Here is a 27837-nt window from a genome sequence, read left to right as displayed (position 1 = left end):
TTTATTTCCCCAGACATATCCATAGATTTTCTTGACCAGTTGATATTGAATATTGTCATGGGACTGAAATTATATCATTCTCACAATTACTTTCTATATGGATGTATATAATATATAACAGGACGAAAATATCAGTAATCCAAGAAAAAAAGTGGCAAAGCTACCATAACAATGCATATACAGCAATATATTTTACATTTATCTGGCTCCTGTAACACAACCACATCCTTAAGTGGCTTTAGATGACTTACATAATTTATTAGGATAGTTAAACGCTTCAAAACAGGATTAACAAGACTGAGCACATGGAGCTGCTGAACCTAATACATCAGTAAATAGGGTACTTTAAGCTGAATTTCTCTTCAAGATGTAAAGAGACCCCTTCATAAACTTGAAGTTTGAATTCAGAGCTAGAATTTGTTGAGCCAGACATAGTCACAGAGGATTTCTTTCAAAGACTCTCTTTAAATGAGGAAATAAATAAAATCTGTTTTTATCTATGAGTCTTACAGTTACTTAGAAGTCATTTGGAAATCACAGTTTAATTCTCTTCTCTAAGAGGATTTAAAACATTTTACCTTCTACAAACAGCATACATATTCCATGTTGGGCACCAGGAATGAGGCTATCTCAGCCAAGCCTCCTGAAAATATTTCACTTTGTGTGAAGATTTAGATGACTGCTCATCTGGGATCAAAACTGTCAAGAACTGTAGTAGAGTGCTCATCAGAGAAGGTAGAATATTGTTCCTGTCAAAAAAAAAAAAATATATATATATATATATATGTATATATATATATATATGCTTATAAACAATTTTCACACAATAACATAGTGTAGGCTTTCTGAATATTAGCTTAATTAGTAGTATTAAAAAAAAAAAAAGGCAACAAAATTACTAACAGAATTGATTTGTATGATTGACTGTATAGCTCAAAGGAACTCCCTGCTCCTCCTCCCTTCATTTCTTGCTTTTGAAATGTACACTCCTGATAACAAAATCAAATGAATTAAGTTTAACTCCATATGATCATTGTATGATTGTGGTATAGACTTGTTTTCATAATATTCTATGTCAAAGTGGAAGAAGATCAGTTAATTGCAGAAAAGCAAGTTAACTGCTGTAGGATGGTGCATTGTTCTACTGAAGGCTATACTTACATCCCAACGTCGGCAGCATTACTTATGCGGCAATTCTCGATGAACAGTTGATTTCTTATTTTCTATTAGTCAAGAGAAGCAGCTAGAAGATAAAAATAATCAAGAATGAGCACAATAATGTATAGAAAAAAACAGCATCCAAAAGAAAATTTTCCCTTTGACAGTTCCACTGAATGTTTATTCTTTGTGACATATGTGAATATAATGAATTCCAATTCAATTAGCTATAGTCTATTCATGAGGTTATATATAAAGTGCAGTTAAAATTTGAGTCTACTGAGATAGCTTGAAAAAATTTGGCTATTTGAGGCAAAACCACAAGAAGCTATGAACAGAAAATATTAGAGTCATTATTCACTTTCTGAGTCAAAAGTTGTAACTCATGTAAGCTGTGATTATACTCATGCTGAAGTGAAATGCGTACAAAAATAACCACTAAAAATAAATTTTATTGTCATCCTTGTATATTATTATCATTTTAGATATCTAATCCTCTGTAACCAATTTGAGAAAGAAATTCCAATGGCATGAACTTAGGTGAGAGTTACAAAATGAGTACTATAATGCCTGAGAAAAAAATACTTAGAAATTACATAAATATTCATAATTCCTTTATCTCTTTTTGTCAGGTAACAATGTAGACAAATCATTTAGAAACTAGCCATGAGACATGGTGTCTGAACATATTTTTTAAACATTAACATTATTTGATATTCATTGGTTAATAATACAAATTTGTCTTATGGAGAAAATGAAATCTGCTCTGGGATGAAATATTTATATGTTCAACACTTCCGCCTGTGAAGCTGTCAGTTCAAGACCATTTGTTTATACCCTTCTGTAAAATGTCATTGACCAAATTATTTCCTACTTCACTTAAATAAACTCTTACTTGATGAAAATTCTACTGGTGAAATGAGCAGAAAATATTTGTCTACAGGCTTTTTGTTTTGGTTTGGTTTCCCTTAACGTAAGCAGGTCTTTAATTATAAGTCAGTTATACGTTTGGATGAACACTGCATAATACCTCTTACATTTGTACGGGATGTGCATCTGCAGTGAGGATCAGTTTTTGTTTAAAATGTCCATGATCTTTCTTCAAACACAATTTTAAGAACAAATTTATTTCATATAAAAACATGTATCAAACTACTAACATCAAACTACAATCATCATCTCTCCTTTTTGTCAGAAAACAAGTACAGGTCAAGTATTGCTGGTTATTATCAGTAAATCGCTACATATGAAATATAACAAGAAGATGAAAAACTTCAAAGCTTGCATAGACTGATTTGCATTTTCAGCAATGTATATGTACCTCCTGACTATGACCTCTTAATTATACTATCTTTAATATCTTTAAGGTCCTACAGTACTTTACATGACTGAAAAGCTCTAGAAAACAATAAATAATTTGAAAAGATCATAATTCTTTTCATAATTTGAAAAGAACTCATCTCCTCCCTTAAATTGGTGAATAAAACAGCAAAATAAACAGCAGGCAACCAAATCACTCATCGTCTTTATCACTAGAAGTGCAGAGGAACCCTGAGGGATTACTGGTGATGACCTCAGGCTTGGCAGAACAGCAGGAAACTTCACCCAGTTTTCTATTTAGCAGGAAAACTGTGTTTTGTAGTTTGGCAACTTCCTTGCATACCTCAGAGCAAATTTTCCACGTCAAAATATCTGCAAGTGCTAGAAATCAAAGAGCAGAGGCAGCTCAGCTCAAACAATGCACACACAAAATTCAAACCGTTGGGCGCTATAATTTCTTCATTGCTTCTTTTTCTTTGTATGAACATCACCTTGTATATGTGCATACACAGAGATGTAGGATCACAGAACAACATTTTAGAAATCACTTGGGTGATGTCTGGTGATGGGCACCAAGAACGAAACTGACATCAAATATGACCTGCTGACATGCTGAAGATGCCTTTTCAAACAGAGAAGAACATTCTAAGTCCCTCAACTGAGGAACCCAAATATTCCACTTCTTCCTTTTCCAGAACCACAGATAAAAAAAATCCAGCATCCTACCTACCTTCATAATCGTTGCTGAAGATCTAATTTGATAAGCCTTTGTTATCATTTCACTTGTTCAAAACACAAAGAACGGCTTAAAGGAATTATACATGCATTTCACTTTAGAGATTATAAGCAAGTGAATGATGCAAAAACGTTTTGTCTCTTTTAATTAAATCCCCAAAATTTAGCATTACTGAGATAAATTATTCAAGGTGGAAAATAATCCTAATAATTTTTCATTGAATGAATCTGATTGTAGAGAGGATGCTAATGTTGTATTTCCTATATTACTGAAGATTATATATACATATGCATATTTTTATATGTAAAACAAAATGATAACAAATGTCAGAAATAATTTTTTTGGCACGTGTAAAGTGCCAAATGTCTTACGTAAATCCCTACGGTGAATTTTTAACAGACTAAGTGAGAAAAGAAAGAGAAAGATAACCACTTTCAAGTGCTATTTAACCAATGTTTAAAGACTCAAGATCTAAGACAAATGAAGATTTGAGAAAGTTTGACTTTGTATTGCTTACACTGGTTCTGATTCTCAACAGAAACTTTACAGTCTAGTGATTAAAAAGCCATGTTTAAAACCACGTTGAAAGAATGTAATTTTTAGGCACTGTTTATAAGTGAAGGAAATGAAGACCACATCCCAGGAAAACAAACTTCTTAAAATGAATTTTCCGAAGATATGATTTGTTAGTTTAAAATTGAAATGGAAGAATTAAATATAAAAATATAAAATCCAATAATGCAAAATGAAAAAAAAAAAATAGAAATACAGAAATTAGTGTAGATATTTTACCTTAAATTCCAGTTCTTTTGCCTTCATTAGACAGAATGTTAGATTTAATGTTGCATTTTCTCATTTTAAATGTATTTGTTACCACTTTGTGAGCTAAACAGGGAAGTCTACGTTAAATTATTGCTTTGTCTGAAACTTTTTTCAGCAAATTCCAAGGTAATACGAACTTCCAGAAATTTATGTCAGTATATTTAAACACACCAGCATCACAGGCTATGCAAAAGTAACAGCCCTCTCTCTAGAAGCCTCTGTTTCACCGTGCTGTGCATCATAACGTGTAGCCAAAGTGCATAAACTTAATGGAGAGGAAAGAAGATCATGCGCTAAGCCTTTCCCCTTTCTCAGTGTGTGACTATCAGCAGATCTCATGTAAGAAGATACTGAACTCTATGCTGTAAGATGGGCTTAGTCATACCTTTATGTGACATAGTTCCGCGAATAATTTATGCATTGGACACAGATCTTGGAGATGTTAATCTTTCATGGCGCAATAGCCAGAACCCAGACAGAGACGGCAATCATTATATCGCAATCCATATGGCACAGCTACCTTCCTGAAAGCACAGAAAGCAAGAGAAGGATTGGCATTGCTGCCAATATTTTCCTGGCAAGGGAAGGTGAAGAGGGCAGAGAGCTGTATTTAGGCAAATGTTTTCCCCAGTTTTGGCTTGAGATCTCTGCAATCTGCTTGCATCCTGAAAGTCTTTGTTCCCTGTACAGTTTTGATGCTGTGTTACCTGTTCTCTTCCATCGCAATGAACGAAGTAGGTATAATACGTCATAGAAGGGTAGTTAACATCAGGTGTCAGATTCACACTGAATCAACAGAACTACAAAAATTTAGCATTAATACTTTGTCTGGCCATAGCACTTATCAAGGAAACTTCCTAGCTTTCTTGAACTTCCATCAGAAATGAAAATCAGATCTACAGCAATCTAGTAAATAAGGAACGTTTAAAAATGATTACTCAATTTTTTCCTCTTGTTTTTTTCTGCTTCTATTCAGGACTCTTTTCTTCTATAAAGTGAAAGAATTTTCAAGGCTTGAAGTACAGTGGAAAATACAATACATGTTGTCACTCAGTAAGGGAAGAATTTGCAGGTAGCAAGTAACCTAAAAATCAGTAATAGCTCAATGTTGCCTAACACTTATATTAAGTTAGTGATGCTAAATAATTATTATGTGGATATTTAATTGCGCATGATGCGAGTCATCTTCCCAAGAAATATTTTCCATGGTTACATGCCATGCAGCAAAAAGCACATAATATGCAATAAGGGCACGATTCCAAGCTGCAAAGCTTTAGTATGACAAGAGAATAGATCGGGCCATTATTCCCCTGGTCTTGAAAAAGAAAAAAAGCAACAAAAACAAAACTTCAATTAATCTTAAACATGAATTTCTGGATTAAGAAACTGTACTGCATGTTTTCATGATAAAACAGGTTATGGCTCTAATAATTCAGATTGAAAATAAGAAATTGACAAAGGTATTCAAAGTTATTAAAATTATGTGACATTCCTTACTGCAAAAAAAATGTTATACAAAAGTGAAGAAAAAGCTTGAAATTAAGATAAGTGAGGAGAAATTCAAATATGAAAATACTGTAAATGAATAGAGAAAACTGTTTAAAAGGGTGACAGAATAAATGTCTTAGCTTAATGAAGTATAACAAACTTGTGATCATCTTCTCTTACCTACAAGAACACCTTGATTTATGTTATCAAAACAGTGCAGTATTTTTGTACTCCAGTTCAGCGCAGTGTCACAGGAAAGTGATTTTTATAAAGCAGGAACAAGAAAGGGGCAACAAGACACTATTATTTTATTTAACTATCACTGTTCTTTTCTTTAAATTAAAAAACAAAAAACAAACAAACAAACAAAAAAAAACAACTTATCTTTACTTACAGAAACGCATTCATAAAGGGACAGACCTTGAAACCTATGATCAACTGGGCATTATCAGAAATGGAGCTGGAAGCTTATTAAAACACTCTTAATCAGACACCTTCTTAGTGGAATTTCAGGAGTTCTTCTGGAACACGCATCAGCTAGTCATTACAAGGAACAAGATGGTACAAAAGATCTAAAAATAGCTTTACATTCTTGATGTCAATTAATATTTGGGAAACCTATTAGGAAGATGCTCTAAATCTTGCAATTATAATCAATACAGGATTAATTTATTACAACTTGTACCATTAACAGAATTACTCATGTGAATCTTATGGGTTACAACTTTGTCAATAGGGTTTGAAGCATATTACAGCTTTTTGTTACTTGTACTAAGTTTATAAGAGAAAAAAAATTGTGTTAAGACAGTTCTTTCTTTCACATATGAAAAAGAAAACCCAGACTGGAAAAGGGAAGTCAATTATCAATTATTCAGAGAAAGGTGTTTATTGTAATTGTTCAGAGTCACAAAGTTAATTTCCCCTGAACTGTTTCTATATCCACCCGCCAATGATTTGACCCTAGACTCCTGCAATATTTTAACATTTCAAACACATTTTATAGATTTGCATTCATTTCATTGGGTTTTAATATAGCTCCAAATGATGGCTCGTTACTTATGAGCACACAACAATTTTCCCATCCTCCTTGGGTAGCTTCAAAGACCTAAGATTTACATTTTTAATGAAAAATACAGGAACATAACAAAAAAGAAAAAAATAAAATCTTCATAACTGTCCCAAGAATTTATGTAAATATGTATCTCTTCTTAGTTATTCATTGAGCATCTTGGAAAAGACAGAGAAGTATATTAACTTTTAGAAAATCAGATAAGTCTTCCCTTTATGTCTTCAGAATTACATAGCTGAAAAACACCTCAAAGTTTGCCGTAGGCGAGTAATACTATACATAGTTTGACTTTGTTCAAAGTAAAAAGGAATAAACAGGCAAGAAAAACATCTACCAGAGCAGTTGTTGTTTACAAGGAAAGGAAAAAAAATGTTGGAGCTAAAGCAACAGTCTTTAAAGAGAGACCAACTAATAGTAACAAAAGTTATGAGTGGAAAAAGGAAAAAGAAACCATGCACCCAGGAAAGAAAGACACTTTTACTCTGAGATACAACTACTCAGAGAGTGGGAATGCACTTTTAAAATATTTATTTTGTATCTGGGGAATAGTGCATCAAACAAAAACTTGTTCAATAGGACACATTTCCTCTCTACAAGAAATAATATACTGCCTTTTTGCTTGCCAATCGTGTTATTGTTGTTTCAGACACAATAATATCAAAAATAAAGTCTCATGCAATGAAAGGAAATTTTATGTAAATGGATTGTAAAACTGATCGAATAAATCAAATAAATTCCAAAATGAAAAAGAGATTTTATGCTCATCTGGCTACAGGCAGACTTCATCTACCTACCTGCTTGTATTTATTTTTTGCAGAACTGTTGATAAATGCTGCTAGAACAAACTCAGTTACAGAATTTTTAAGCAAATATACTTTCAGGCACATCTTATCATGAGCTCCTCTTTTTTCCCTAGAGTTCCTTTAATTTATTATGTAGAATATAAGTTAAAACAACATGGAAATATTTTCTTTTTCTTCAGTAATGTTTTCTAAATACTGTTAAATCACTACCTTCAAATTTGTGCTGAATCCTGTTGGAAAGTCAAACAAAAAACACCACTGCATACAAGTCACTTAGAGTCATTTTCTGCTCTTTTTTGTGATTTGTAAATTATACAGAACCTTGTCATAGCATTGAGTGTGGAACAGACCCAGACCCACAAAGATTATTGAGTCCAACTTTTGGTTGGACAAAACTACCTGAAACTCAAACTTCATTTCTGAAAGCACTGTCCTTCTCAATCTCCAACAGCTCTCAGTGCCATGACCACTGCCCTGGGTAAACTGTTCCAGAGCTCAATCACCCTGACTGTGAAGAAACTGTTCTAAGTATCCAGCGTAACCTTTCCTTAACAGTCAAGAACTGAAGAAAACATAAAATAGCAGGACTAGAATTACTGTTTTCCAGATAAATATGATATTAAAAGAAAAAAAAAAAAAAAAAAAGCAGTGAAATCTAGTAGTGCTCAAAAATGAACATTTTGGAGTGTGGGAGGAGGAGAATGTAAGTCAGTACTACAGTAACATCAGAACATTTCATTTGTGTTTTCTGTAATTTATTGATTATTTGTAAATGCCATACATGCACATAGGATGAATATAAGAAATACATGGATCTGAACAGTAAAATATCACATCCATTAATATTAAATCAAAAACATATCTATAACAACGCTACTGAAAGTAGCCCAGCAACGCTGACATTAAATATATGAATCTTTCATACAATGAAAATATTTAAGGTTGTAGTGTCTCTGAAGTATTTTGCTAAAACATACATATTTTTTAAATTGTAAATGTCTGGCTTACAACAATTATATTTTATTTTGCTACGTAGCATTAAAAATCCCTGAAGGAATACTAGGTAGTTGACCCTGCTTTAATGTTTAATATTATAAACAAAGTATTTTTAACTTGCTCTGTAGGTAGAGTGGCAGAAAAGACTGGTAAAATAGCAAACCAACTCCATCTCTCCAGCTTGCAACGTGCTAAAGAGCGTGACAGAAAGAGCATTCTGCTTGGACATATAAAAGGATAAACTGAAGACACAACAGAAGGATGACTGACAATGCTTTCATGTAAAGTAAGAAACTTCAAATACATTTTTCAGAACAATTGGTCATAATGATAAAGCATTGTTTATAGATATTTGTCCATCTTGTAATGCAAGATTTTAAACCTCTGAATATAGATTAAGTACAACGAGGCTGCAGGGCTATGAATTCTTGGCAAGATATTTGCATGCAAACAGGTAAAAGAGATGGAGCAGTGGAGGACGATGAAACAGAGCAATACGCAGAATTTTAGTATATTTGAACATATTTGAAAAAGAAGCAAAAGCTATTTAGGCTAGAAAGGCAATTTCAACTCTGAAGATGCAAAATGATCATGGTTTTGCTGTGAGTTTACAAGCGTGAGCAAAGAAAATATATCATCTTGAAATAGCAATGCGAAATATGTCAGCAAGATTTATACACACAGATCAAAGCACAGGACCAGTCAAAGATAAAACTGAAATATTGGTCTTCAGTGACGAGGAAACACCCATGACCTTTCAGAAGAGGTGGGGAAGAGGAGAAGACACAGGCGTAAAGCTCAGGTTCTGTACTGTGCCAGTATAAGTTTTGATTGGTTGATTGGTATTGCGCCAACATTTCTCAAGATTGTAACTTCACAATCTCTGTTATTGCAACTTTCCATACATTAATTTTATTACAGAAGGAGAAATAGTAAATTACATGACAAAGACATGACAAAATCTACTGACAAAAAACAAGCATTTGCAAATTCTAGTCCCCCACTCTTGAAATGTATTTATTTTATTTTAAGAAATAAAAAATGACATAGGTAAGACAAACAGCATATCTTGAATTACTGTTGCTCAGGTTTCACATTAGTAGCAATTATCATTCTCTTTGTTTGTTTCCTTTTTGACATCCCAAAGTACATCTCATTTATGGTATCTTGCATTCTGCAATGTCCTTTCTCTTTTTTGGCCACATAGTATCACAGAATGATATGAGTTGGAAAGGACCTTTGGAAATAATCTTTTCCTTGCGTAACAATTCATTGCTTCACAACACAGCCATATTTTAATGACTTCTAGTAAGCTAGATAAATAAGGAAAATGAATAATTTACTGTTTGCCAATGACAAATCTGCCCCTTGTGAGTTTACATTAATAGCACAACACCTAAGTAACTGAACAATTTGTAATCTCACAGAGATAGATGAGAGCATTGTTGCTTACTAACCTTTAGAAACTGTGAAGCAGAAATCAGTTCCTCCCAGTGTACAAACACTACCCTCATGGTAAGTGTCAAAAATCAAATATGTGGTGTGAATTTCACACACATTCAGAGTGCCAGCACCGAGTTAAATCTAAGTAAATCTTGCTTAATTACTCAAAATAAAGATTTCAACAAGATGTTTAAGTCCTGTCTACTCCAAGTGCTGTACTTTGCAAAGGATTAATGCATCACTAATAATACTGAAAGTGGTTCTGCAGTACTGACTCAACAAGCTCACTAATGATGCGGAAAAGCTACACTTGCCAAAAATTAAACAGAGTACCAATTTCAAGGTATCTAATATAGATATATATACCCTGGCAGGCAGACACAAGCACATCCTGCCTGCGTTCTAAATAAACCAGATGCCAGCCTTCTCGAAATCAAAAACAATTAGTCTCGGTTAGCATGACGTTAAGCTAAAGAGCTGAAAGTTGAGGCTAGAAGCAACTTTTAAGCACCTTAGTGGGAAGATTTTTTCTAACCTGTCCCTATTGCCAATCTTTCTCTCAAGTTTTTTTCTTTCCTTTTTTTTTTTTTTTTTTTTTTTTTTTTTTTTTGAGAAAAGAGTTTGAATCCAGATTTTTAAACTGAACTTACATCCCTGCTCATTAGGTTACAGGAATTCAATGGAAATGATACAGTTTGTCAGTTCAGATAAACATTTCAGTTCTTTAAGAGAGAATCACAGCCTTCTCTCTCTGATTACTATGTTTACTGAAATCTATACACATATCGTCCTGTAATTAACCTTTCAAAGTTGTCTCTGGGGCCAAACAAAGCAACAGAATCCATGCTTCCTCTATTAATAATACGGTTTAACTTGGAAGGAGTTAAATATTAATAGTTTTTCAAAATTACACAGGTCAACTTGGTCATATGGTTCCCAATTCATTCTGTAAAATGTGACATATCTGTCTATCAACATACATGAGACAAATGAAATGCTTAGCAGACAGACTAAATCCAGGCAAATCCGAGGTTAGCAGAAGTATCCTCAGATTGTAAGTTCTTTCTTCCAATAAAATAACAAATAGAGTACATAGTCTGTGCTCCCTGGTGGTAGCTATTCTTAGATGACAAATTATTTTCACAGGGGCAATTATGCACCAAACACCTGTTGTTTTACCCAATATATTATGATTTACTTGAGAGAACATGAAAACAGCTTGTGTGCTTCAGTACACAGACCACCCCTACTTGAAAAGAGGAAGAAAAACATTGCTTTATTCCTCTGAAGATCTTCACATTTCAAATATGCGTGAAAACAAGACAAAGTAACTTCTGGAGAGTTGTTCCAGTAAACCATTTCAAACAAAGATATACTGTAATTATTTCACTTCATGTATTATGAATGCATTTACAGAACATAGATCTTACTCAACATCCAGATATCTCAATATCCCAAAACAATCATTCTATAGGCATTTTACATTTGGTTCTGAATTTTTTAATTGCCAAGCTGAGTGTGCCCAAGTATAATATTCCTTTCAGATTTAAGAAAGTGGAATCTGGCTATTTATCAGAGGAAGATTATTAAAAAGATCAATGGCACCTACTGCACCAGAGAAAAGGAGCAATTCAAGCAGGACATCAGACAGTTTCAGTATGGCTGCAGACTGCAGGAACTATAAATGAGGCCAGATAAAGAATAGTGTTTTACAAGAACAATTCATTTCTAGATATTTTCAGTAATGTATATTCATGAGAAAGTATCAACATGCTTGCCAAACTTGTTATTACTATTTTTTTTTTTTTTTTTAAATCTCTGTTCTGAGTGAATTGTCTACTTGCAGGCTACAAAGATAAGATTAAATCACTGATACTGCAATTAACTCCATATGTGCTTTATCTAAAACACAGGCATTCCCTTGCACTCAAGGCACTGTGGTACACAATGAACAAATGAACGTAAGTACGGACTATACTGAATCTTTTCATTTATTTGAAAAGAACTTCAAAATTTTTTTAAAAACAGCAAAAGATATTTTGTATTGAATATTTGTATTAAAAATATTGCAAAAAAATACGTATTTTCTTCTGCCTTCGTATCACAAGCATCTCTCTTAAGGCTTTAGAAAGTTAAAAATTCCTTTGTGACTTTCAAGATCTTCCTCAGCTAATTTAATAGCTTTTATTTTTTCCTGTTTCACTGACAATAATTTCAGCACATCACAGTTTTTCTCCTTGACTAATTTTGATTCATATGGTAAATTCTTTGTTTTTCATAAATACTTCTGCTGTTTTAGATATGAATTCCCTCCAGGGAAAGGACTACTCTCAGGTGATTGTCATTTGTTTTGTGAGTCACTCTTGATGTGATGTCCTTCAAACCAAAGTAGATTAAAGAACAAAAATTGATTGGAGCTTATTAACATGCATGTTGCCACTTGTCATCTGTTTTGTTATCATAACTACTCTAAAGAGTCCCTGGTTGGGGATTTTCTTTTAATGGTAGGCTTTCTTCCAGTTTAATTCTTATTTTTTGTTCTTCATCTAGCTCAAAAACCTTATTTTTTTATAGATTATTATATACATAATTTATATTATATAGTATATTATACATACGCCTGAGAAATTTATTACAAAATAAAATATTATTTATATTTCTTGAGATTCTTTTATTGAATACATGACATTATTTGCATTTTATCCTCTAATATCAACGAACCATTTTTCAATTGGCTTTCCTCAATTGTACTTATCTGCTCTTTAGTTATTACTACTTAGTAATACAGATTAAATATTCCAGGAAGCTTTTTTTTTTTTTTTTAAAAAAAAAAAAAGTTCCTAATTTTTCCACACATCTTAAGTCTATAACGAAGAAAACTATGATTCAAAAATACAGATTACAGATTAATTCTACTTGAATATGTAGGTCACTCTGAATATAATGCCTCCTATTTACTTCCGTGACCACTGCAACAAATACAAAGAGCACAATAACACTGACAAAAGATGAAGCACATTATCTCTATAAAAACACTAATTTTCACCATAGTCACCACCATCAGCAACACATTTTGACCAGGGATGAACAAGAACCTGCGTGCCATTCCTAAAAATATCTGTACCAGCAGAGGAAATGATTCACTGCCCCACCTGCCTCACTGCTCACATCCGCTGCATGGTCTAAAAAAAATATTCAGCAAGCGTTTATGAATGTCAATGGGTGTTTTTTTCTGCATGGAAGAATTCAGTGACACATTTTACTTCATACACACTGCCAGCTGCCACAGTGAAACAACATGCAATGGAGTACTGGTGGGAAGGTTCAGCTTCTACTGCCATACCACCACCTCTGAAGACATGAGGAAACATAACAAAATAGCAGGCCTTCCTTTCAGAACAGTCCTTATATATTTAAAACATATTTTATATATATCTACGTGTTTAAATATGTTAATTAATATGACTTCAGTATATTACTGCCCCAATGCAGACTAGCTTGAATGAACTTAAAGAATGATTAAAACAGGTCCTTTGAAATTCGGACATCAACATTTGCTTTATACAGAATGGTCATACATCACATGAAATCTCCCAAATAGTGTTAATAAAGAAATCAATATTCCTGTAAAAATTTTTTTTTATTTAATTCTATTGATAGACAGTGTTAAGACAAAAAAAAAAAAAAAAAAAAGGAAAATCAAGTACTATTTGTTCTTCAAATTACTGTTCCAATAACGTAATTCCACCTCTAAGTCATAGTAAGACTGTACTGTTATCAGTACATGAGAAAAGACAAAATACAAAAGTAGGAGCTACAAGTTCATCATTTGACATGTATTTGATGTGTACAATCATCCAAAAGAAAATATTCTCTTGTATTCAGAAAACCTGATCCAATTCTTGTGATGTAGATGTATGGATGGAAAACAAGATCTAATAATACCAGGAGAATAACTGTAGTATAAAATCAGTATTAGGTAAAAATGTAACACATAATTGCTTCTCTTTCTATCACCTGAGCATGTTTTAGTCTTGCAACTATAAGTTTTTTTCAAGCAGCTAATATAAATTAGAATTAGAGCAGAATGGAAGCCAAGGGAGGTGAAAATAAAAACAGGGAGACAGAGAACAGTAAAGAACAGAGAAAGCAAATATTTTATCTTAAAGTCTTTCTATATGAACTTTCCCCCTTTCTCCCCTAGAAAAAGGTTTGCACTTATGTTTTTTTTTTTTTTTTTTTATCAGTTTGACTGTAGGTTATTTAATGGTGATCAACAAGATGCAATCATATTTATGAAATTGATGTGAAGGACATCTTAGTGGGAGTAAATGAGTGTAACACAAACATAGTTTATGGATCGTCTTCAACTCTTTATGTATGAAGACAATGTTAATCTCTTTATGATACATAATGACTAACTACTAATGACATGATACATAATAACTAACACTTCTTAGTTATTATTACCTGTATAAGAAATTGTATACTACAACTGACAAATTAACAAAATATCATACCTGCCAAGGACAGCTTTTGCATTTGAGCGTTACCCCACACACTGCAGTTTAGTCTTATCATAAACTGAATTATCAGTCCAGCTTTATGACAAGTAGTTAATAAGAAAAGCACAAAAAAACAGCCCCAGAAGCTGTGAAATGGAGGTTCTTGTTCTTTTAACATAGTCAGGTGTTCTACACCTGGAATACATTAAAGAGATTTTGAAGTAAGATTTAAAGGACAAATAAGTCTATTTCCCAGGCTTAGCAAAATATTTCAGATCTTGTTTAGAAGATCTCCAGTAAAAGATTTAAGTATTTACAAGCTGCTCCTCTCATTCCCAACCTGAGTAACTTTACCAAGAAAAAAAAACATTAACTATTTAAAATAAAGAAAATTGATTTAAAAAAAAAAAGATATCATCACGCAACTCGGTCATCATGCAACTGCATCATTCATTTCAGATACTCTTAAAGCAACTGTATTCAACCTTGCAATTGCATAACACAGCAGTTAACCACCATTAAAGGAAGAAAATCATGACAAGAAGTAGCTTCAGAGATAAAGCCTATTCTGGAAGGTATGAAATTCATACACCTTGTGAACTATAAACAACTATCTCTAGTTACCAGGTAAATATTTTTTCTTCCAACCAGATTTTATGTACAGATATGTCTATGCTATTAGAATGCTAAGTGATTTAAGTAGCACCATCCACTTTCCAAACATAGGGTGATAAAAGATTATCATCTCAGTCACTAACAAGAATTTTTATGTAAAAATTGCTAATCTTTTGGAGCAGCTTGAATCATTATTCTCCTAAACTCCAGATGGCTACCTTCCCATTACTATATTTTGCTTTATCATTCTATTATGCTACAGCATGTACTGTCAGATAAAGTCTATTTACCTTTCTCTTTTTTTTTTTTTTTTCATTCCAACTTAGATTTGTATGATTTAAACAATTTTTCCTTATGAAAACCTGTACCTATGTCACATGAAGGAGCGGTTAATCTAACGGTTATTCTCTCTAATGCAATCCAATTAAAAACAAATGAAGAGACAAATCATTGGGACTTTTTCTTTAAAAGTTTAAGCAAGATATATTTGTTAATTACATTTTTCTCCATGCAAACAATAGCATATTCTTCTGACATCTGTTTCCTCTGACACTACTATTAACACATTACTAGGTTTTATTATATTTTCCTCAAATGAAACTGTTCATAGGGTGAAAGCATACAGTCTATCTTAGCAGATTACATATTATTTTTGGTTCAGAAACAAAGGCAACCACAGAGAGCGTGCAAACTATGCTGTTTTAGAGGAAGATAACCTCATCCACCAATACCTTTCTCCCACAAAGACAATCTATTCCATCAGTCCATGAGCTGCTACACTTTCTCTCTACTGTAAAGAATAGGGACAGAGCATTTCTTTGGGAAAAAAAAATAAACTATAGAGGAAAATCTTGCAGCACTATGTAATAGCACCATCTGGTGACTTCAGACCTGATAATAGAGAAAATATCATTCTACATTTTTACTTGCATAGATTCTCCTTCTTAAGTGTTCATCCCAACAATCTTTCTTTTAATCAAAGCAGCTAATCATTTATATTTTGTTGCCAAATACAAAAACGAAATTCAGAATATTTTTAATATCAGGGAAGTGTTCAAAACAAAGGGCATACTCTCGTCTGAGGAATCTCTACAAGCATGTGGCTAGGGACAACAAGACCTTTAGGAATAATATGGATACTTATGCTTAATGCTATGACATTTTCTTCATTTGATCTTTAAAAGGAATTCAGTTGATTTATCTGACATAAATTAAGTGCACTAAACAGGAGATCAGTAAATAAAAATATATCAAGGCAATCACCAGGCTTCTTATTCCCCTGTGTTCCTTCAAGTGCCTAGAACTCTGGGATATGTCCTTGCGATGACTTAACTTGCAAACTGCATGTAGAATTTTAAGAAGGTTCAAATGAGAGGAAGACTTGATTTAGTGCACAAGAGCTTGGCCTTATGTCTAAAGAAATGAGATGTTATAGGTTAAGTTCAGCAAGATGAGTAGATTTAAAATGTCATTATAACTTATTTGTATTGCAGTAGCACCTTCACAGACAAGCCAAAGACCAGGACATATTGTACTAGGCTAGCAAAAATTATTAGGAAGAGACAAACTGCGTCCAAATTACCTTATTATGTAGAGCTTTAATGTATTTAAAATCCAGTCACATATACTTCCTATCTCCTGATACATAGTATCAAATGTATTTTTAGTGCACTGTTTCTGTTTCTTTACAAGAAAAAAAACAAAAATCAAATTCATAATCCATATTTAGAAGACAGTAATGTTGAAAGCAAATTTACGTCATTAGTAAGAGGGAATTTTTCACTACGTTAAGGTCTTTGATATGCAGAGAAGAGGAGCAGAATTTCTAAATGACCTTGAATCTTCAGCTGCCAAAACACACAAAATATGCTTTAAAGTACAAATAATATTTGAAAGTACAAAGTGAGGTATGAAAGCACAAAATGATGTATGAATATAACATCAACATCTGGTTCAAACAACAGATACATTTATTCTTTTTTACATTAAGGAAGAGTTACATTGGACAGAACATACTTCCAATTAGGCAAACTTGAAAAGTCATTTTTAAAGTTTTGAAAGTTTTCATAAGCAAGCTTATGGTTCAAGAGAAGTTCACTTTAAAACACTGGAAAGGGACTGGAAAAGAAAAAAAAAAAAAACAGGATAAAAGACTAAATTACTGTTTTTGTGGGCAGCTTTTCTAATAGCAGCTAATGCAACTTTACAAAACGATTGTACTCACAGAAAAAAAACTTCACATAGTAAATAGAATACTGAATAAAGAAATAGTGCTTATACACTAGAGAGTATTGACATTATAGAATCATAGAAAGGCTTCTATTAGAAGGGACCTTTAAGATCATCTAATTATAACCCCATACTGTGGGCAGAGCTGTCCCCTCACTCCCCTTCCCCCCTCCCCCCCCCCCCCCCAGCAACTCAGGCTTCCCAGGACCCCATTCAACCTGGCCTTGAGCACCTCCCAAGGATGAGGCACATAGAGCTTCTCTGGGTAGCTGTGCCACTGCCTCAGTACCCTCCGTGCAAAAAAAAATCCACCTAATGTCTATAATAAATATCCTCTCTCTTAGATTAAAGGCACTCCCCCTTATTTTATTACTGTCTGCCCATGTCTAAAATCTCCCTCCATTTATAAGCTCCCCTCCTGTACTGGAAGGCTGAAATGAGATCTCCCTGAAGGTTTTTCTTCAAGTTGAACAAGCCCAGATCCCTCAGCCTTTCTTTTAGGAGAAATATTACAGCTCTATTTCCGTACTTCTTCTAATATCTCTTTCTGATGTCTCTTAACGATGTATCAGACAGAAAAGGATATAGCTCTAAATATGTTAAATACACAAACCCTGCTCTGAAAACAATGGCTCCTATTTTGTTATGTTGGCCCCTGACACGGCCTTCAAGCGACTTGTCAAAGATAGATCTTAGGTTAGCAATAACTAAAAAGACAAGAATGGGACAGGTTTCTCAGATTTGCAGAGAATAAACATCTTTCCTGAAATTATTTATTTTTTAGTTTCCAGCTTTCTTGAAGCTTGATCATCCTATACACAGCTTGAAGAGGCTGAAGTCTTTTGTTTTGTGTAGTGTTTCACACATGTGTTGTTTGGTTAGTTGTGGTTTATTTTTCTACTTTAAATAACAACTCCTGGTATGGTATTTTTTCCTTTTTTTTTTTTTTCTTGCTTGTTTGTTTTGCACAGGATAGAGAGCTTATAAAAATAGAGAAATTACAAATACATAACACATATTTCAAATGAATCTAAGTAATATTTATATACAGATATTCTAGAATGTATTCTGCCACAGATCTGTGTCCTGCTGTAAGAAAGCAGACTTCTTCTTAAGCCTGTGAAATTCTGGGTATCCTGATATGGTTATCTTGAATGTTACTCACTACACAACTAGGCATCTGAATCACACCTTAATAAGAGGCTGTTGCAATTGACTTAAGGAACATTATTTCCAAAATTATTGTAAGTTACATTTGCCCAGACTGAACAGAAGTAGAAAAATGAGTGTATCAGCTGCAGTAGCATGTCAAGTTTCCATTAATGGGAACAGATCACCAAGTAAGCTGTCATTGCTCCAGCAAATTCAGTGAAACTTAACTTGTACCACTAAAAATCTGCCAGGGATATCTACTGATTCGTTATTTGTTCCTTACAGAAACAAGAATTAGTGGGGGGGGGGGGGGGGGGGGGGGGGTTAAGCAACACAGCATCTCTCAGCTTGTGTGATTCTAAACATTCAAAAAAAGTGAGCAACTTTTTTTGCCTGCTTTTAGGCAATATCTTGGTATATTACATAACAGAGCTTTAAGGTGCACAGGAAAATTAGCCTGAAAACATCTGGGATGCTGTGAGAGGAACACTAACAACAGGAATGGCTTGTTATGTTGAAACATTAACAATCTATAACAACTCTTGGCAGAGTGAAGAAAATGAGAAATTTAACACGACAGACTTGGAAACAGAGGAACCTACATTAGCTGCAACATCTACTCTTTTCACAAACATGAGAAGTAGCGACTACCAAGGATGCAATACGTACTGTAATCATGTAATTAATACTCATATAACCAAATTCCACTTTATAAATCCCTACTGTAAAAATGCAATGGATGAGCTATTTACAGAAAACAGTATTGTACAGCATTAAGTTCCATACTGACCAGAGAACATGATGGAACATAGACCAGAGAATCCTCTATTCTTAAGGCAAGGGTTATTGGCTTTGGCACACAGCTATATTGGTTTGGGAACAGATTTATTCCCTAAATCTTTTCTGCATCATACTTAACAGTGGTCTAGTTTGGAAGTCATCATCTCTGAAGATCCTGATTCTGCAGATAGATAACAGAACCACATAATTGAAGGTGGTGGAAGAATTCTCTGGAGATCATCAAGTCCAACCTCCCTGCTGAAGCAGGTCTTACAGGAAATTATCCAGGAGGCTTTTGAATATCTCCACTGTTGGAGATTCCACAACATTTCTGAGAATTACTTTGTTTTCCATACTTTGCACTTACAGAAGTGGCTTTTTCATATCAATACAGACATCAACCTATTCTAGGAAACCTGCTTTAGCAGGGGTCTTGGACTAGTTGATCTCTAAAAAAGTCCCTTTCCACAACTCCGTGATCAAAGACTGTTCCAGTGTTCTGTGACCCTCATAGTAAAGAAGTTTTTCATCACATTCGCATGGAACTTCTTGCGTACCAGTTTGTTTTTACTATACCTTGTCCTGTCAGTGGAAACCACTGAAAAGTGTCTAGCCCCATCCAGTTGGTTCACACACTTCAGATATTTGTAAGCATTGATAAGATCCTCTGTCTTCTTTTCTCCAGACTGTATAGTCCCAGGGCTCTCAGGCTTTCCTCATACAAGAGATTCTTCACATCTCTTACCTTTGCTACCCTGACTCTCTCCTGTAGTTCCCTGTATTTCTTGAAAAGAGAACAGAACTGGACACAGTACTCCAGATGTAGCCACACTAGGGCAGAATACAAGTGAATGACTGTTTCCTTCAATCTTCTCTGTATTTTATTTCAAAAAAAAATTAATATAAATAATAGCTTGGCCAGTATTATCAGATTAAATAAAAGGCAGCAAATGCTACTTTTTTCTTTTAATGAACAGTAAGAAACAATGAAAAGATGTTAAGGACTGTTAGCACTCCCACTGACTATAAATGTATAGATCCAGTAGTAACACTTAGCCAATCAATATAATTTGAATGGATAAAAATATTCAGTGGGGAAAAATCACATTTATCTTCTTCTATGGCTTACACCCTTTCCCAGGGAGGGCACAGCTGATACAAGTAGTACCTGTCAAATATAAAAAATGAAAATTATTTCTAGAAGTAATTTAAAAAGAGCTTGTGTTGATTTGAGTGCTACTGACAAAATCAGGAAGGTTTAACACAGGATTTTCATGTCAGATCAGTTAAGTTCATCAGTATCTCAGAGGCAAGTGCATGGTTCTGGTTTCATTCTATACAGCATTCTTGGGCTGTGCCATCTATCTGTGTTGCAATACTTAGGCTAAGTGCCTCAGCTCAGGATCCCTTTCTTTTTTCTGTAAGAGTTTGAAGAGGGACAAGCACAGGTGGCAAGAGCATAATCTTTATTTATTTGTTTAAATTTACCATAAGAGGCAGAATTATTAGTATCAAGTATTTGGCAGAAAAGTTTAATTCATTCATATTCTTGCATTTATTTTCATCAAAAGAAAATATTAGGCTATAGAAGCAGAAGGGATTTTTTGTACAAATATCTTCATTACTACCAAAAAAAAAAAAAAAAAAAAAATCCAACAACAAACTGGAAATTAGAGTCCCCTTCATGGAAACAGAAATGTACTTCAAGTTCACAAACACTTGTTCATTGCAGAATATAATTTACTCCAAGTGAGTGCTTTTGGTCAAGATTTCTTCCAGAAATTCGGTTTCTATGTTACATTCAGTTTTGGATCTGACCAGTAATTCTATTTCAATTTTGCAATTCTAAGCTACATATTAATATTTTTAATGAGAAATACAGAAGGCTTACGTCTTTTTCTGAGTAGAGCTGATTCTCTCTTATTTCTATTTTCAGTACAATTGTATTTTAGTTTTTGTATGCCTGCTTGTTGGGTGTTTTGCTAGTTTGTTTTTTAAGTACTGAGAACTTATATCAAGAATATCTTGATGTTGCTCAGCTACATTAGGTAGTGTTTTCTTTCTATTTGACAATATATATTTTATCTTCATACTGTCTTCTAGAAACATACAAGATGTAAATGTTCCATGCACCCCTATTGGATTCCAGACAATTTTTTCTTCCCATGGAAAAATATTTGTGGATTTTTAAGGATAATTTCACTAGCGCCATCTCCCAAAAGCAGATCACCTATAAATCTTATATTTTTTCTTATACTGCTCTGCATTTCTCCACTCTCATTAACTTCTTTAAGAGGTTCCCATCCATTATTATTTGTTTCCAACACTGTTTGTTGATCAGGGCAAATTTCTAATGTTCCTTGAAATACTAAACACCTAAGCACTTGAGGCAGTCACAAAGGATTCCTTTTTCCAGACTTTAAAGATCTTCCTTATTTTTTTAATTTATCACTCTCATTTCAAAACTGGATGTTAGATTTTCATTAAGTATTTAGTAATCATCTTACTTATAATGTACAAAGCAGTATCTTTCTCTCTTGTCGTCCAATATAACATGCTTGTGCTCTTAAAAATTATGTTAACTATATCATGTCATAAAAATGTATGTATTTAATGATGTATTTAATAATACGAACACATACATATGTAATGCTCTCAATCACTTCCATTTTCTATCTGTCCCAGATGGAGACAAAAGCACTGCACGCTTCACAAGGGAAAGTCACAAGAGAAAGGCAGAAAGATATTTATATAAAATAGATATAAGATGGTAATTTGAACAGTTATCACCTCGAGTTAGCAAGATTTGAAATGGCTAGATGTCTTTGAGTATTTGCTACGCAGAGTGTAGAGGGTACAAAATAAACCTGAAATCAAATCTCAGCAAGGCTGCTATGGCTTAAAAACTGAAAATTACTTACAGAGGACCAGTAGGCAAAGCGTCAGCACAACCCAGATGATCCTCTTCGCAGGCCTGAGTTAACCTCAAGTAATATCCCTACTCCAGGTGAGGATCTGGGGTGCAGGCTTGCAAGAAATCTCAAAGTGGTGATTGTCCACTTGCCATTTATGGAGTACACTGACTGACTCAGTCACGCAACATAGAATTGGATCTATTGAACCAGGTGTGTTATCAGTTCGCAGAGAACTCAGTTTGAGACAACAGGGCAGTCATTAATTGCCCCCCGGTGAAACCCTGATTGTTATCAGTCTCAAGGATAAAATCTTTTGCACCTCACTGTACACACTAGGCCTTTGGCATGATGAGTAGTCTGGGTGAGTTGATAAGGAGTGCACAACCAAACCCTATCACATAGAAAATGGCTGCTTGAGTTACACGACTTCGTGTTTGGCAGTTTGCAAAAGCTAACATTAACACCTTTACATCTGTCAATTTACAATCTTATCAAAAACTAAAAACAGATACGTTAAACAGAAATCACACCTACATTAAATCACACCTATGAGTATTAACAATACTTATTTCCTTTAACTATTACATCTTAAAAGAGCATTTCTGTACAGCAGACCTATACTTCATGCTAACCTCTGTCAAGCTACTCTTGTTTAGATTATTCTAGTGTATGTTAGCACAGGAGTGCTTTTGTTCAACTCTGGCATTTTCCTCAATATTCGAGGCTTTGATAAATATCTAAATTATGCTCAATGGTGTAATCTACTTGGAAGCAGTTTGTCTCATCTCCTAAAATTAAAGTGATAAGATCAGATTGATCAAACTCCTTTCAAGCTACTAACAGAATACAACGTAAACAGAACTTGGATTTCAAAAGTGTTTTTTTGTTTGTTTGTTTTTGCAAGTGATATTACAAAAGAAGAAATAGCCAATGATTTTAAAACAGTTCAACCAGCACATGAATTCACTTGTGTCTACTGAAGATTATCTCTACTGGATTTTTCTCTTTCAATCTGAGTTTTATTTTCCTGTTATGCATTTTGCTGTTGTGGGAAAAACTGAAATCCACATTACAAGACTATATACTGATACTATATTATAAGACTATAACATTTAAAAATTTTTAAATATCTAGATAATTTACTTTCACACAACGAAAAAGCAATTTGCTTTTTAGTTACATATATTTTATTCTTACATATAGGGTGTATATATTGTTACATAATGCACATAAGATATTATTCTTCATATATATATATATATATATGTATGTAGATATATATATGTATTTAAATATCTGTTAAAGAGAAAACTACAGATTTTTAAGTAATGAAAAGCAATGCAAATTCTACCACAAATTGAAAGATGACCAAACCGAACTTTAAAAGCATTGAAACAAAAATTGTCTGTGTTTGCTTCTTTAACACCTAATTTCTGCTTTACAAACATTTACACTCCCTGATTCATGCTGAGATGGGAAGTAGAAGTGCAGATATACCACAGTAAAACCTATGTTTGTAGCTGTTCCAGCATGACCTGGAACAGTAGGTAATAATGACTATGGGAGAAAACCAATTATCGTTAAATTAGTTGAAGCCACTTTGCAAAATTTAATCACTTTTTGTAGTTCAAATAAATGTATATCTATTTTCTGAGTATTTCTCTGAATCAATTTTTTCTGGGTTTATGTATTTCTTTGATTTAGAGGCCTGCTTTCTTAGGGTAATAGGAAATAAATGCTCAGTTGGACCATTTCTACTACCACTGCCTCAACCTCATTTGCTCAAAAGGTACATTCCCAACCCTACAGACTGGCCAACCCTAAAGAGCTGGAATAGTTATAGAGCGTGATTAACATTTCTTCTATTCTTCAGTAACATGCACAACACTACTATTATTTGGAGCTGTAAATATCCAACTAAGCCCAACAAATTCTAACCAGTACACCAGAAACTAACCAAAGGAATATATTTTTTTACATATCCATCAACAGTACAAAATGGAGAAATCCCAGCTACTACTGTAAATAGTTTTGCAATATCCTCAGTGACAGTTCTCTTCTTCATATCCATTACTATTAAAATAGCAAATCTGTGTCGCACAAGACAGAAGAGCAAATGCTTTGCAGTTACCTGGAAGCAGACTGCTTTTCAGAATTCAGCCCAACTGGAAGGAGCTCTATATCTCTGTTAATATGATAAAATGCCTTTTTATTCTATTCCTTTTTATTTATGCTACCTGAACCTAACTAGCTCAAACTAACTCATGGCCATGCAGAAACTCTTGTTAAATTCTAATGATCATTTAAGTCTGAGATTATGCTTTTTTTGTACTGTCAGTGATTTTTAATCACATGGAGTCTTCTAACTCAGTGTTACCTGTTTTCCCTGAAAGAATAAACAGTATGTCAGAAGCAGGCACTACAGTTATACTGCATGCAGCTTGCTAGGAAAATCCTAAGGAGCACAGCTTAGATAGTCACTCTTACACTATTAAGAGAAAAGACTGGATAAAAATTTGTAGGACAAGTCTACGTGACTTTCACATGACTGTATGTTTTTTTCTATTACCTGAGAACATGCTGTTTCTCAGTTTCACAGATGCGGCTAAAGCAACTCCAAGACAGAAAGGAGAATGGATAACAATTATCTCTGTGGGAAGCTGTACCTCACCCTTGCCTCTTTCAAGCCATGCTCCAGAAACAACCCTGATCACTAACATTCTGCAAACATTACCTAAATGTCAGAAGTCAGAAATAATACTTTTCATGAAACAAGCATTCACAAAGGAAAACAAACAAACAAAAAAATTAAGGGCAGTAACAAGTAGTGACTTCATCCATATTTACTCACTAGAACCAGTTCCAAAGTTAGGAACCTTCATAGAACAAGTAACTAACAAAACAGATAAAACTGCCAAGCTCTCAGCATACAACTAAATTGATATCATAACCGTAAGTGTATTCACCACAACTGAAATTCCTCAGAAAATAAACAGTATAGGTACTATGAAAACACACAGGATAGATATACAAATATACAACATTACTTCCTGTCAAGTCCAAGCTTGGAAGACGTAGGAAAGCAAGAAACAGTAGGCTACTTGCAATATGAAAGAAAAATAAACTTGTTCTGGGGACATCTCCAAATCAATGAAGCGAGCTTTTGTAGTTCACTTAAAAATAAATAAATAATCATCTAGTTTCTTCTTCAAAACCATCTGCCATGTAATCAGATTCTGTGGTCATCACACACAGACTCCATAAAATCAAAGTACAGATGGTGGTTTATTATAAAATAACATAGGAGGCTTAGAATAGATGATACATTTGGTCATTTTTGCACATAAACTCCCTGATTAAGTATGAAAAATGTGAACATTTGTTTATCTTGGAAAAACTGCTATTACTTGTCAAGCATGACCAATTATGTATTTCTGAACAGTTATCCATATAATTAAGAAAAACAGCCATCTGTAAAGTCAGAAGTTTGCATCTGTTTCTCGTGGATTTTGTTTGAGAATCTCCCCTCCCCCCCCCCCCCCCCCACCCTAATCCATATATAAATATCATTTCTCTAATCTGATTAATTCATAAAACAGTAACAGGAAAAAAAAGAAACCAGAGAAAGCTCTTTGCAACAGGTTTATTGGAATTCCATTCACTTTGTCTTCACTAATCTTTTTTCATTGTTGTTACTTTCTCTTCCCCTCCCTCCCCCCGACAGATGTCAACTAGTAACCGGGAAGGAAAATATGAAGACTTTTAACAGATATTTTTATTCTTCACCCTCTACTGCACCTAACAGATGCATAAGGTCTATATTATAACAAGGAAAAAATTAAAGCCTTTCTTATTTTAAAGTTGCTTGATCGTTTGAATTTCAATTGAGAGATAAAAAAAATACCATTTATTTCTAGATTCTGTATTATTAAGGCAAAACTTGGTCACAGAAATATGCAAGCAAGACTAACTGCAGTTTGAGTCAATGTATCAAGTATCTGTGAGATGGGGGTGTCTTGCTCCAATTTATAGGAGGAAGAGGAGATTTTTTGATGCATGCATAGCTGACATGAGGTTAAGAAACAACGGTTCAAATGTTGGTCCTACCAGTTTAACACAAATCTTAATCACAAAGATATGGAAGGCTGAGGACACTGTTACCAATTAGGGTGATGGGGAAGCGGATGATAGGAAAAAATAAAGAGTGGCGTAAAGCAGGGATTAGTCATCACCAAGATCCATCGCACATCATTCCAAGGGTCTGAGGTAAAAGCACAGGGGGAGAGCAGCAGCAGCGTGGCTGGCCTCAGGCAGCAAGCAGGTACAGCGACAGGGTAAGCCCAGGAGAAAGCAGCAGGACTCAGGCAGCAGGCCAGGAGAGTCCATCAGCATGCAGGCATCTCGTTGTGAGGAGTATGTTGTCAAAAACCTAATCTCATAGCTCTTGGTCCCTTTCTTTATCCTTCTTCTTCTGCCAACGTGGCATTTCTGGGTGCTTGGGTAAGAGCCATGTACAGTTATCTCCCTGAGATGGCTATCTCCCTCGATTTGAGTCCACACAAAATGCTTCCTGGCCATTAAGCTGCGGCATACTTCTCTCTTGTTGCCCCTGGCCTGCAAATCTTCAAACAAAAGATTTTGCTGCCTTTGACCAGGACTTGCCTAGACTTATCTATCAGTGTCCCTCAGGCAAAGGATTTCTCAACCCTTACCCAGCACTGGTCCATCAGTGTTCCTCAGCAAGCTTGGAGACAATGGGGCAAAATAATAATCTCTTACAGGAGGGGAGGGAAATCAATAAGAGCACATTTCAACATTTTAACACAGAATTAGAAATTAGGTCTGGGAAAGAGATGTTCTTTTGAGGCGATTTCAGTTACTATGAAATTTTCTTATGAAACGTAGAAATGTATCAAAGACAGAACACTTGAATACTAGCAAATTTGTATCTGAATCAGTAATAAATGTTTATATTCAACAAAATCTGAAAGTAATTCTGAACAGTCCAACACCTCCCCCTATAATCATTGGCATTCTTTCTGAATCAGTTTAGAGGCAAATTTTGATTAGAAGTCTCTAAGAAAAAGTGGTTCTAGAGCAATTGAGTAAGACTACGTTAAAATCACAGGACTGTAATTTATGTTAGAAAGGATCTCAAGAGATCACTTTTTGTACCAACATTGCTTACAACAGTAACTACTCAAATTCTTAACATCTCCAAGGATGGAGGTTCAACAGCTCCTTAAGCAATCCATTCATGTGTTTCACAGCTGCCCTGGCAAAAATCAGACAAACAAATGCTGATTGTGTTTGGAAGATTAATGTGTTTGCTTTTATACCTTTTCCTAACCTCCTGTACTACAAAGGATCTGTATCATTTCTTATCCACCTCTGCTCTGTAGAGGAAACCAAAGTCAGCTCTTGGGCCCTATCTTCCCTAGGCTGGACATCCAGGCTTCCCTAACCTTGCTCATCTGGTTTCTCCTCATAGGATTACCTGTATACCATTTCCACGTTTCTAATAACCAAGTCACCCATACTACTGACCAACTAGCTTACATTTCCCTCCACCTTTCTATTGCTTCTAAATGTACTAATTAGAGGCTTGTATGTCAAACATGGAGGCTAAAAAGCAACACACTTAAATGCCATTGTTCACATCTGTTACAGTTGGTGTTACAGCTAGAAGATTATTATAGTGAAAATGGGAAAAGAAACAAACAGTAAAGAAATGCTCACCTGTATCCAGAGATCTAGGTTTGCAGAAAAGCCTCCACAGAAGAGGGATCTCCAGAAAGAAAGCCTT

At 34.3% G+C, this 27837-nt stretch overlaps 1 long non-coding RNA gene across 1 annotated transcript; it reads right to left on the bottom strand.

Moving 5' to 3' along the window:
• LOC128084241 (uncharacterized) lies at nucleotides 1-27837 on the bottom strand. Its single transcript, XR_008208404.1, has 4 exons — nucleotides 27771-27837; nucleotides 4422-4560; nucleotides 1162-1243; nucleotides 1-749 (listed from the first exon to the last, which is right to left on the bottom strand). It is a non-coding gene; the product is annotated as an uncharacterized LOC128084241 (long non-coding RNA).

This window comes from Tympanuchus pallidicinctus, unplaced genomic scaffold, assembly GCF_026119805.1.
Source record: "Tympanuchus pallidicinctus isolate F22 unplaced genomic scaffold, pur_lepc_1.0 scaffold26, whole genome shotgun sequence".
NCBI lineage: Eukaryota > Metazoa > Chordata > Aves > Galliformes > Phasianidae > Tympanuchus > Tympanuchus pallidicinctus.
This window is presented reverse-complemented; position numbering and strand designations above follow the sequence as displayed.